The sequence below is a fragment of the Leguminivora glycinivorella genome, chromosome 15 (genome assembly GCF_023078275.1).
Source record: "Leguminivora glycinivorella isolate SPB_JAAS2020 chromosome 15, LegGlyc_1.1, whole genome shotgun sequence".
NCBI lineage: Eukaryota > Metazoa > Arthropoda > Insecta > Lepidoptera > Tortricidae > Leguminivora > Leguminivora glycinivorella.
The window spans coordinates 12132101-12144942 of NC_062985.1; the positions used below are offsets into that span (position 1 = coordinate 12132101).

Below are 12842 nucleotides of genomic sequence, written 5' to 3' on the forward strand. Positions count from 1 at the left end.
GCATAATATGCGAGCAGTTTCATGAAAGTATTAACTTTGCTTTATTTCCACAACTTTTTTATGCTTTAGATTCTTGGTTGAAATGATACGAAACGAATGGGGACGTAATTTTTATTCTACACTTCAGTAGATTCCCACAAAAGCCACAGGAGCATCGGTATACCAAACCCTTCGGCCATAAATCTTCGAAATAATAATTACACGTTTATACAAATCGTGTCTAAAAAGGTGTTACCTACTTAATTACGGCAAATTATATTGCACATCACTACTTGTAACGAGTTCCGCTAAGTGGTTTATGTTTATAATGTCTTTGCAGTTTTAAGGGTTTAATGACCTTGATAAGACCAATGTTCGGAGCATTATCGTCGGCTTTGTCTTTGTTCCTAATTATTACAAATGGTTCTTGAAGTTTGGATACAACTAGGGATTGTATAGACGCGCTCCGAAGCGCTCGAGCTGAGAATGTAACCGGGAAAACATTAAGATGAGAGAGAGGGGGGGGGGGGAATTGTAGACGAAAGGAAAGGACAATCACAAGCTACGTGGCGAAACTAACGCAACTGTCACTGTCGCCACAGTATAATAAAGAGTACTATCGTACAGTATGGCCACTCCCGCTCCCCGCTGAAAGCGCCGCCCACCCCCTCTCGGTTACCTCACAGTTACCGCATGTCAAAAACGCGAACAGTCAACCTGTCATATCTCACTCATACAAGCATGGTACGCGTTCACCTACACGAGCTTAGAATGTGTGCCAGGAACGCGTCTCTTTCATATATTTGATCGTCAGTTTCCGAGATGTGTCGCGCTATACTAGAAACAGTCAAAAGAAAACATACTGGTAACATATTTGGAAATTGATTATGGTTATTAATGGCAGAGTAATAAATAGAGATTGTAATTGTAGCTGCTGAGCCCTTCAAGTTTAATGATTACTTCATTAAATTTTATAAAATTACTAGTTCACTGCTTGTACTGTCGACCGGTAAGATCCCGACAGTTAAAATAAATACAGGGTTGTTTTAATCACCTGCAAAAAATTACGGATAGAATAATAGTATTTTATACAATCGTGATATAATACAAAGCTTTTCAGTCGAGTACCATGTTTAGGCCACGAAGCTTGCTGAGTGGCCTAATATTACGGTACGAGAGTGAAAATCTTAATTGTATCACTATTGTATACAATACTTTTTCTACGAGTCATCATCTTCATCATCAATGGACGGAAATATCATCATTCATGCAAGTTAAAATTAATGTTAATAGAGTCGTCCACCGTTGTATCAACATCGAATTACCTAGCAACCAATTGTTTGTAATAAGTGTAATAACCGTCTCTGATTGGCCGATAACGCGACAGTGATAATAAAAATGTGTTTCAGATGCCGACAAATTTGCCAGGTATCGCAAATTAGTATAGAAATTGTATGAATTTCTATTTTTGAAATTATTACAGTTAACTAAAAGTCAACTATAATGAGATTATTACAGTTGAGTCGGAACTGCCATAGAGTATCCAACATTGAAAAGTTAGCACTTATAATTTAGTCTGTGGTGTCCTAATTAACAAATTACAGTCGACGAGTAGAAAAATGTATTTTACTTCTCGTGTGTTAAAAAACTCGCAAGTTCAGGATTCTATTTTCGAACTATAGAATCCTTTCACTTACTCGTTTTTCAATTCCACACTCGGCGTTAAAATTCAAGTTTGCCCCCTTGTATAACAAATAACTATTCTTACACAGATTGTTGAGAACCATCCAACGGTATAAAAAAGCGCATATAATTGTGTTGTGAGACAACCGCACATTATGATATACACACACTCATGACTCAGAAGCAAAATAATTTAAAGGAGAAGAAAATTGGAGATGGCGTAAATGAAGTGCCGATGAACCTCCCTCAAGCCTCGTGGCCGTCTAACATGAGAACATGACTCATTTTTAACCGACTTCAAAAAAGGAGGAGGTTCTCAATTCGACTGAATGTTTTTATTTTTTTTTTTTTTTATTTTTTTGTATGTATGTTCCTCGATATCTCCGAGAATTGTGAACCGATTTTCAAAATTTTTTTTTTGATCGAACGGGTATAACCCCGAGATGGTCCCATTGGTACCAAGTCAGGGTCTGATGATGGGATCCTGGAGAAATCGAGGGAACTCTTCAAATGTTATAGGCACATGTAATGTTTTTAGTGTATTTTTCAACGGTAAACCAGTATTTACGCCTGATGGTAATAATTTTATGTGGCTGAGCTGATGATGGAAGGTCAACTCCTCAATGGTTAGGAGTTAAAGGATAATTCTTTCACTAGTGTACATATATTCGGACTGATACGTATAATATCAATAGGAACCACTAAAAATCAACAAATAAATTAACTTTTTAACAAAAAATAAAACCGCCTTCAAAAATAAGCGCGTTACAAAACACGGAGAAACTAAAAAGCAAAAAATAATAAACCTTCGAATTCAGATTTCTTATCGGATTGCAATAATCTAAACATCCAAATTATAAACAAATCAATTATTTTTGGAGTCGGTGCCAGCCTGCGTATGGTTGGGTGGGGCAAACAGGCAATAGCAAGGCGACGAACAGGTCTGGTACCGACTACAAAAATAATTGATTTGTTTATAATTTGGATGTTTAGATTATTGCAATCCGATAAGAAATCTGAATTCGAAGGTTTATTATTTTTTGCTTTTTAGTTTCTCCGTGTTTTGTAACGCGCTTATTTTTGAAGGCGGTTTTATTTTTTGTTAAAAAGTTAATTTTCTAACATAATATTTTTGTTTTGTTCCTATGCATCCTATTCTTCTGATACATATATTATTATCCATCCTTTTGTTTCGTTTCGTTTTTTAGGGTTCCGTAGTCAACTAGGAACCCTTATAGTTTCGCCATGTCTGTCTGTCCGTCCGTCCGTCCGTCCGTCCGTCCGTCCGTCCGTCCGTCCGCGGATAATCTCAGTAACCGTTAGCACTAGAAAGCTGAAATTTGGTACTAATATGTATATCAATCACGCCAACAAAGTGCAAAAATAAAAAATGGAAAAAAATGTTTTATTAGGGTACCCCCCTACATGTAAAGTGGGGGCTGATATTTTTTTTCATTCCAACCCCAATGTGTGATATGTTGTTGGATAGGTATTTAAAAATGAATAAGGGTTTAGTAAGATAGTTTTTTGATAATATTAATATTTTCGGAAATAATCGCTCCTAAAGGAAAAAAAAGTGCGGGGACGCCCCTCTAACTTTTGAACCATATGTTTAAAAAATATGAAAAAAATCACAAAAGTAGAACTTTATAAAGACTTTCTAGGAAAATTGTTTTGAACTTGATAGGTTCAGTAGTTTTTGAGAAAAATACGGAAAACTACGGAACCCTACACTGAGCGTGGCCCGACACGCTCTTGGCCGGTTTTTTTTTCATAGCTCCGCTCATACTTGTTAACGTGGCAGCCGAAACTTCATGAACCGTTTTAATAGCCGCGTTTTTCACGTTGCGTAAGCCTGCGTATATCACAAATCATAAAGTTCAAGTGGCCCATACGCGATTGGAGGCGGTTCAGTGACCCGGTTACTGATTACATTACAAATTTAGGACGTCAATTTTATCTTTACGATTTGATAAGACTCTGATCTGACCTTAAGTCGTGACTTAGTAATTTCATATAAAGATGTGAAGAGTCATACCAAGGTAAGGTAAGTTAGCAACAATTTTGTCTAAAAAAGTTAAGACGGTCACATAATCCCAGCACAGCTGTAAATATCATAAAAATCTCTGTCAACTTATTTTGATACGACCCTGCCTAGATGACATAATGTTCAGACAATTTTCACGTAGGTTAATTGGTACTGGCAAAGACATATGTAACTCCGTATAGACGGATAAAGTCTAAGAAAAAAACGTACCTCAAAGCCCTAGAGAAAAAGGTACGGTGGCCTAGATGGCGTTACACCTTTGGGGAACGCTCCCCATCCTTAACCCTCAACAAAACCTTATAAAATATGAACACTAATGCTAAAAACTTATAAATAAAAAATTTGGCTTAGATTTGACATTTTAACACATATCAAGCTAACAATATGGGCCAAATTGTCAAAACTGAGGTTCAAAAGTTTTAAGCTTGTGTCGAGAGATGGCAGCCTATGCAATGTGATTACACATTTTACTTTGACAGTAACTCTCTATTATACTCGATCATCTTTGGTACTGGTAACAAAAACACGAAAAAGATGTGTAATCTTGTCTTCGCTTACTTTCCCAGCTACTTCCCGCCGCGGGATTGGTCATGCACTCATGCCATTCGAAAGTCGTGCTCCTTTTCATGGCCAAAAAGTGGAAGTGTGAAACTGTGTGTATGAATGTCTGGAGAGGGCAAGACTTCTGACTTTGTAAAGACCCATCATGAACGCTTGCAGATCTCGCTGGTTAGTACAGCGGCTAAACTTGATTTTAAAAAGTGAAGTTGTATCGATATACGATTAATAATATATCAAACCGAAGACACAGAATAGGATCCCCGAGTGGAATCATAAAATGCCTCAGGTGACTTGACGATAGCTTGGCGACGGCATTGATTTTCCTTTGTCTGCTATTTTTAAGGTAATGTTAATTGGAAAACAGAAATTGGCTCGAATAATGAGCGACTTACTTTTTACTGTACCTGTAGGTATTTTATCCTAGTTTAGGTACACTTAATTCTAGTAGGTATTTATGGTACTTTCAGCAGAGTCAGATTCATAGTTGTTAAGCTTGTAAAGTCAAAATGTGAACGATTTGTCGTTCACATTTAATTAAACCCTTAATTGAACGAACTATTTGGTAATAGAGGCATCCTTGTTCGCTCTGAAACAGTATAAGGACGACTCAGCAGTTACTCTCCTGCAGCGGCGACGCGAAAGGTACTCACTGCGCTTCAAAGCACGTGGTTGAGCAAAATTACTATAAATGTTACTCGACATCGTCCAAAGTAAGATGTTGTTATTTAATACTATTAACTATAAGTATTAGTATAATAATACCACATTATATGAATTATATCAGTAAGAAAACACAAAAAATATCATTATGCTTATTATTCTTATCCACGGTTGTCCAAATCCGCTTGCATGTGTTGCGTACGTACACGACGCGCTTGTGTGCACCCCGCGCGGCGTACGTTTGTTAGAAGAGTTATTACTGTGGCTCTGATGTATCTAATGGAGACTGCGTACCTACGAGTTAAATAAAGTCATGCTTGGCAGTAAGTACTAAGTACCCAGTAAACTCACTATAATAGTAGTCAATAGGTAAGGTGCTCCACGCACCGTAGATCGCATCATCACTTACCATCAAGTGTGATCGTGGTCAAACGTCTACCTATTCATACTACTAAAAAAAACTGTTACCATCAAATTATTAAAAAGAATGCAGGTCTGCTACCAAAAACAAACCTCATGTTAAGAACGGATCATTTATTTATGGACATTATTTAATGTAACGAGAGGCCGGGGACACAACGACCGCTTTTTTTGGCGGCCGCCGCCGGACCGAAATTCGATTTAAATAGTTGCTCGTGTTACAACCATTGGAAAGGGGTTACATCACAGTGGAAACAATACAGAAGGTTTATGTGTTTATATTTTTGGGTATGATATGATTCGATTCTTAGACATAAGTTAGGTAGGTAACAATATCACACAATGTGATTATGTAAGTACCTACATTAAACAGTTTGTGTGATTATCTCCAAAGCAAAGGTATTTAATAAATCAATGAACAATTTCAGCATCCTTATTATTTTTGAATACCAATGGAATTGTGTGCTATATCTATCGTGTAAGCCATTTTACGGGACCCTCAAAAAGAAGAGTTCATTTTACGGAACCCTAAAAAAGAAGAATTAATGTTATTTTATCCCGTTCGACTCGTAAGTGTTGTAATTATACTTGGCACAATTTAGTAATGTGACCATCAGCACCAACCGGAGCGAGCAAGCCTCACTTCGGTCACAGTCGGTCATTTACTTGCTAAAACCGTCAAGCGGCATATTGATCTACTGTATTCATACCGTTGTGCGGGTATATAGACAATCAGAATCCTGCATTATGCATGAAATGTACGTACGATACATGCCTCCGGGCACACAACTTATGCTGGACTCTATCGTTCCCGACTTCGATTTTATTCAAGAGTTACAAAGATCTCAAACATCTCGGTACGCCGGTGTACGCTGTTCTATCTTCTTTTACTTTGAAGATATCTTTTTTATATGTAGGTACGGATAGTTGTATAAGGCCCACTTGCACAAACCACTTAAGTTAGTGGTCTGTCATCTGTCAAATTCCATATAAAATGGTGGGTTAACCCTCGTCGCCTTAACCCTCCATTTTCGTAGATGCAAGTAAACCTTTAAGGGTCACTTGCACTACCGAAAATGGAGGGTTATCTCGAACCCACCATTTTATATGGAATTTGAGAGTTGACAGCCCACTAACCCTGAGTTAAGCGGGTGGTGCAAGTGGACCTAAGTATAGTTATCAATTTTATTGAATAATGTTCTTTAAAGTTATGATAAAATACGGTATTCAATTACGTAAATTTGACTGGAGTGACATTAAAGCGAGATCAAGAAGGACTCGGGCACACTGGGTTCCGTACCAATATCTATAAAATCGGCAAAAATATCATGCTTGTTTAATTTTGTATAACTGGTACAGAAGAGCGTACAATACGGAATAGCGATTGAGAGAGGCGAGACGATAATATCAACGTAAGCGATTGTGAACTGTGACGTTGGCTAGATAACCTTAGTAAGTAATACCAAAGAGGATCGAGTATTATAGAGAGGTACTGTCGAAGTAAAATGTGTAATCACAGTGCAGAGACTGCTATCTCTTGACACAGGCTCAAAACTTTTAAACCTCAGTTTTGACAGTTTGGCCCATATTCTTAGCTTGATATGTTTTAAAATGTCAAATATGAATATTAGCGCCATCCAGCTGAGCGTACCCCAAAGGTGTAATGCCATCTAGGCCACCGTACCCCAAAGGTGTAATGCCATCTAGGCCACCGTACCTTTTTCTGTATGGTACTGAGGTACGTTTTTTGCTTAGACTTTATTTGTCTATACGGAGTTATATATGTATGTCTTTGGTAATACTTAATGCAGTTTGTGAGTTTATCAAGCATTGACCTTATTATCGACATCATTGCATGTCTCCAACTCTCCACTGCTTAAAGTTATGTAACTCATAAATTCACCGTAGTGTATACAGCCGAAATAGCTCAGTTGGGAGAGCGTTAGACTGAAGATCTAAAGGTCCCCGGTTCAATCCCGGGTTTCGGCAACTTTTTTTACTTTACTACTAAAAACTTCTAATTGCAAATTACAATGGCTGCTTCATCGAGAATGCCGTTTTGCGCGTCCCATCATAAACTTCGCGTCCCATAAAAAGGCATTATGAATAAATTCAAAAATCGCGGAATACTCCACACAAACTTCCATCCCTCATTTTAGAGAAGTGGGAGTTAGAAAGAGACAAAAAGTACCCTATGTCACTCTACATCCCTTGAACTCTCTTTATGCTTAATTAATAATTTTTCGCTCCGTTTTGCCGTGAAAAATAGACAAACAAACAGACACACACACTCTCTCATTTATAATATTAGTAAGTATGGATTCGCCGGGCTTCGATGGCGCCTTTGGTTCCGTGAAAGACGGAGAAACAAACAGACGCACACACTTTTCAATTTATGATAGTAAACATAGTAAAAATAATATGGATGGATTCACCAACATCCAACACACAATAGTAAAATATAGTAAAAATAATATGGATAGATTCACCAACATCCAACAAACAATAGTAAAATATAGTAAAAATAATATGGATCGATTCACCAACATCCAACACACAATAGTAAAATATAGTAAAAATAATATGGATCGATTCACCAACATCCAACACACAATAGTAAAATATAGTAAAAATAATATGGATCGATTCACCAACATCCAACACACAATAGTAAAATATAGTAAAAATAGTAAAAATAATATGGATGGATTCACCAACATCCAATTTCAAAATCTTATCTTTATCAGACTGGTCATACTTGATACTGTTGTGGGATAGAAACACGATATCCATTTATTTTGTCAAGACAGAGAGGTCAACGACCTTGCCGATACTTAGGAGTTCAAACGTCTGGATCGCTAGGTGCATTATTTATTCTGTGGTGAAGCTACAAGTCAACAGATATATATACTGTGTGTGATTTTGTACTGACACATGTATGTAGGTGTAAAAAGAATATTGGGGTTTAAAGAGAATATTCGGTCTCGTGTTTTGGTTAAAAAATTGAAATAAATATACGAGTGTTATTGACTGTATTTGTACCAATTTTTTGGTTGCTTGGCGTGAATAAATGTGATGGTTTAGTTATTTTTGTCTGGTGTCATGATAGGTGGCAATAAGTATAAGATACGGGTAAGGCTATAAAAATCATTGCCAACTCAACTTGACCTGACTATACGTAGGTACTTAATTACCAACACACTTAAGTTCAATGTTTTAATTGTATATCAAGCTTAAGCTTTGATCAGCAGTTCTCAAATAGTTTGTAGCCACGTCAGCAAATTTTAATTGATCCTATTTTGTTACCAACATTTAGTATTATACGTCGACTTTCCTATGATATACAGGATAATTGTTTTAATTTTATTAAGAAAATATAGATACCAGAGAACCTTAATGACGAAATAAAACTTATTAAAATCTCATTTCATCAAAAAAATCTTGGTAACAAAATAGAAATAAAAAAAAATTACTTTTACCTTAATTTTTGTATAATTTTTTTGAGAACTGATGTGATATTAAGCGTCGGAAAATTTAGTGCCCTAAAGTACAACTTTAGGTAGAATAATCTTGATTAATAGCAATAGTTGTGTGTGTGTCGAGGTCGAGGTATACCCGATGAGCTACAGTATGGGGTTCTTCAAAAAAGGAGTGTACAATTTTCTAATGGGTCGGCAACGCGCATGTGACACCCCTTGAGTTGCAGGCGTCCATAGGTTACGGTGATCGCTTTCCATCAGGCGGGCCGTATACCTGTTTGCCACCGACGTGGTATTAAAAAAAAAGTGCACGCGCAAAGCCACAGATTAATAATAAGTTACTAACGTGCAAAGCTGACTAGAATAATACTTTTCACAAGAGAACGCATCCAAGTTTAAATCTATTTAACACAATCTAAGTTCCACGCTTAGCCGTGTATTATCATCTGACACCGTGATAAAGTGTGATATATTCACAGTGAAATATTTCGCCCGGGACACTGCTCACCCGGCAAACGATTTATGAAGGGAACTTTATATGAAAAATGCATAAAATTGTCCGGCGCCACTTCGAAGCGGTAAAACGTTTATTGCTTCCTTCAGATGTCGCTGTAAAATGGGATGCAGAGTACAAAGACTAAACACAAATTCTAATTTTACTTTTGAGAAAAAAAACTAATTTGCTGGCTACATTAGCTTAATCTGTAAAATTAATGCGTCAGATAATCATATACCTTTAAACGAGCAATTCATGTATAGTCGAGGAGGTAGGGCATAGCGAATGATATTCCGCTTTGTGTGGTAGGGCACAGCACAGCGGATATCGTCTCGCTCGAATCTAGAGCAGAGCCCAACTGGGGTAGTACCTCCGCCTTACAGAAGACCGCAGCCAAATAGCACTAGACCCTACTCATAGTGTTGTGTTCCTGCCGGTGAGTAAGGCTGCCAGAGCTCAACGAGGGTGCGGTGTGCTGATGACGGGAGGACTTACGGAACTAACTTGTTCCGTCTATTGTCCTTTGAGTCGTCGGCAACCCGAACCCTCCTTGGAACTTGTACATTCCTTTTTGCTGTGTACTTAACACAGCAAAAGGGAGTGTACAAGTTTCTAATAGGGTGGCAACGCGCTTGTGACACTGTTTGAGTTGCAGGCGTCCATAGGTTACGGTGACCGCTTTACATCAGGCGGGCCGTATGCTTGTTTGCCACCGACGTAGTATTAAAAAAAAAAAATATTTATCTCGGAAACCGCTTTAAAGATTTCGCTGAAATTTGTTATGTGGGGGTTTACGGGGTTGAAAAATCGATTTTAGCCTTAGGTCTCGAAAACGCGAATTTTTGAGTTTTCATGCGTTTTTCTTTCGCATTAATAAACGCAAAATATGGTCGCTAATTTCGTCGTCCGAGCGTCAGCCGCGCGTAGCACAGTCGTAAGTGCATCGGTCTAATAATCGCATGCACACAAGTGTCAGGGTTCGAATCGCGGCAAGAAATAAAGATTTTATTTTATAAGTTTTTTTTACTATGAGATATGGGATAAATTGTGGCGTAGGCGAGAGGCTGGCAACCTGTCACTGCAATGTCACAGTTTCGTTTTCTTTCAACCCCTTATTTGCCAAGAGTGGCACTGAAGCTTTAGTAGTTTCATGTGTTCTGCCTACCCCTTTATGGGATACAGGCGTGATTGTATGTATGTATGTATGTAAGTTTTTTTTAATAATAAATAAATAGAAAAGGACGAAGCTCGGTCGCTTAGGTACTAACTAGTTGATGGATGTCATGTATCTCTAACCTTCTTGTCGAGTTCGAGAAAATCAAGGTTGCACCTTACAAGTGCTCTTTCCTCGGGTATCAATATTATCATGTGAGGTTTATCAACAATTTAGCCCCTTGTAAAACAAATAGCAGCGCTGGAGGCATGTAGCTCGTACATACTGTGCAAATGACTGTGTGTGAATGATGTGTCTTTGATTATGTTTTTTATTCCCGCCACCCAAAGTTTGTCTGGTTGAGATCGCTCTTTAACGATATTACCGCCTATTGTCTGCCTCTTTTTACAATCATTTGTTTTGTCTCCACTGTAGGTATCTTTTGCTGAGGTGTACCAATAAAGAGTATTCTATCTATCTAATCTATCAAATTTAAAGTCAGACCAAACTAAGTTAGCAATAATTTTCTTAGCTTCGCCTTCATGTTACGTGGGTTACGTAACCGTCATCATTTAATTGAGCTTTGAGGTTACAAATATCATATGCATATGATATGGCCTATCGCATTGGTGCGCTCTTTCCCGTTAATGTGTTAGACCAGCAGGTTAATCCAAATTAATAGGAATTCGAGTATCGTCAACTGCTTTTAATCTTTTGTTTGCTTAAATATAGAATACTCTTCACTAACTCTGTCCCGTGAACGTTCATTGGCAGAAAACATAAAAGCCCCGGACTTCGCATGTCATTCATTCGTGTTAGGGCGTTTTTATATGTGTTTTATTTCAAAGTTACATTTAGACTACAGAGTTTTACATGTTTTCGGATGAAAATAAGGACAAACGCAACATTTAAGGTTAAGCAAAATAGTAGGTACAGTCAACCAATTGGAACCCTAGGCCACTGTACAATTTATGTCATAGTGACGTTATAAATCAGATAGTAAGAAATCTCTTACCGCTTGTCATTTTGTCATGGTTGTAAAGGGTCCATATTGGCTCATATAAAATTATTTGTTATAAAATTATTGTTTATACCGATTTGTGCTCCGAATGATCATTTCTCATAATTTTACTTATCATAATTTTGTTTCATTATTATCAATACCTACTACTATCACTGTTCATAATAATCATTTAGTCGAAAATTTTTAATCATAAATTCTATACAAATATTTAATAACATTCATAATTTTGTGTTTAAGAAAATCATTCATCATAAAATTATTTAAAAAGTTTTGGGGAAGTTCTATGAAAAACTTGTGCCATTTATAGAAGCGCGCTTGAAGCTTTTACAGTGACATATACAATTTACATTAAAAATTCGTTTCTGGTTCGCTCACGGTCAACCTAACACGCTCCTCCTCGCTACGCTCGTCGTCGCACCTAACTGGACTGTCACATGTGATGTCTGTTCTGTTAACAATAATATAACGATAAATTATATTACTCGCAATCGTTATGATCAATAAGTATATAAACATAAACATTAGTATACCTCTATAAATATGTGAATATGTTCATGTAAATAAATATTTCTTTAACTAGGTGTAGGTAGGTTACATATCCATTGAACAATATTATACTCTCTTTAATCTCTTTATAGGTACCTGAATCAAAAGTAAATACAATTGAACATTATCGTAAGTACATCATCATCGTAAGTGCGTTTTCACATTATCCGATCCGATATCGGACGTCGAAAGGATTTCAAAGGCAAAAATCAAAGATGGCGGCTTCAATTATGGGATATCGGTCCTACATCCGATATCGGATCGGATAATGTGAAAACGCACTAAGTTGAGCACTAAAATCTTTATAAGTCTATAAAATTTTAAGGACTTATATCTCTAGACTTTGCAAGAATATGAAAACAATAATAAAACTGGCTTATAACCAATGAGCACCGTCGAGATTCACTCGTATAAGTAGTAATAAAGCACGGCATACAAAATATATGGGATAATACTCATATTTTATTTCGACAACGATTTTTAGTGCGCATTTTTAGTCAAGGACCGAGAACATTTTAGTAATTACTGACAATCGCTAACGCCAAGGATGATTTAAGTATTTAGGATTTACAATAATTATGCATACCAAGAATCGTACCTCACTTTTTTAGCGCCAACTATTAAATAATATCATAACTACACTGATGATGCCTAAAATTTTTTTTTCAATATGTGTATTGACGTGATATCATGATATTAAATATTCTTTATTCAAATAGGCTTACAATAAGCACTTTTAAATTGTCAACAATGTACAATATTCATCTTATTCTAAATTAAAATAAAGAAGCATG

General features: G+C 36.8%; 1 non-coding gene across 1 annotated transcript; it reads left to right on the plus strand.

Moving 5' to 3' along the window:
- Window positions 1-7266: 7266 nt before the first annotated feature.
- Window positions 7267-7339, plus strand: Trnaf-gaa. Its single transcript has one exon. It is a non-coding gene; the product is annotated as a tRNA-Phe (tRNA).
- The last annotated feature ends 5503 nt before the right edge of the window (window positions 7340-12842 follow it).